Raw genomic sequence first — 813 nt, 5'->3', positions numbered from 1 at the left:
CCTCTAATGCAGCTACAGAAGGGGATTCAACACTCCTCCTCTGATTGCCTCTCGAATTCCCATATTCAGCTTTATGGGTGGCTAAGTCATCAATGATCTTCCACCCCTTAGTCTCTCCCATATTCTCAAGCAAATTGGCCATTGGGCAAAGACATCCAAAATAGCCCTCTGATCGTCATACAACCCATTATAGAACTGATTGCAAAGACTCCATTTTTCGAACCCATGGTGCGAAATAGTTCGCACCAGCTTCTTGAAACGGACCCATGCTTCATGAAAGTTCTCATCAGGTCCATGTTTAAAGCTCGTGATCTGAGCTCTAATGGTATTCGTCTTCGAGGTAGAGAAGTATTTCTTGTAGAATGCCAAGGCCAAAGAATTCAAGTCGGTGATCCCATGAGCGGCTCGATCCAGATCTCTATACCACTCCCTTGCAGCATCACGGAGTGAGAATATAAACATGGTCTCCTTTATCTGGTCCTGGGTCACACCGGTCGGTGGGGGTATAGAGCGGCAATAATCGATAAATATCTCCATATGCTTGGCTGCATCTTCATTTGCAGCACCCCCGAACTGGTTCCTCTCAACTAAGTTGATATAGGAAGGCTTCGGTTCGAATTTCCTATCAGCTCCAGGTAATTCGAACCCCTTGTATAGATTTGCAGCTGTCGGCTCAAAATGACTTGCTATAGTTGCTTCTTTAGCCATGATTTGGAATTTTAGGACATGTGACTGTCTCGGTGAAGAGGTAGAAAGCGGGGAGATGTAGGTGGGTCTTCTTCGAAAAATTCGTTCTCGTAGTAACTAGACAGA

General features: G+C 45.3%; 1 non-coding gene across 1 annotated transcript; it reads left to right on the top strand.

Annotated features, from left to right (window-relative positions):
- Positions 1 to 220: 220 nt before the first annotated feature.
- Positions 221 to 327, top strand: LOC141636503 (small nucleolar RNA R71). Its single transcript, XR_012541109.1, has one exon. It is a non-coding gene; the product is annotated as a small nucleolar RNA R71 (small nucleolar RNA).
- The last annotated feature ends 486 nt before the right edge of the window (positions 328 to 813 follow it).

Source organism: Silene latifolia, chromosome Y, assembly GCF_048544455.1.
Source record: "Silene latifolia isolate original U9 population chromosome Y, ASM4854445v1, whole genome shotgun sequence".
NCBI classification, from domain to species: Eukaryota; Viridiplantae; Streptophyta; class Magnoliopsida; order Caryophyllales; family Caryophyllaceae; genus Silene; species Silene latifolia.
The sequence above is the reverse complement of the archived record's forward strand: the minus strand, read 5'-3'. Positions and strand labels throughout refer to the sequence as shown.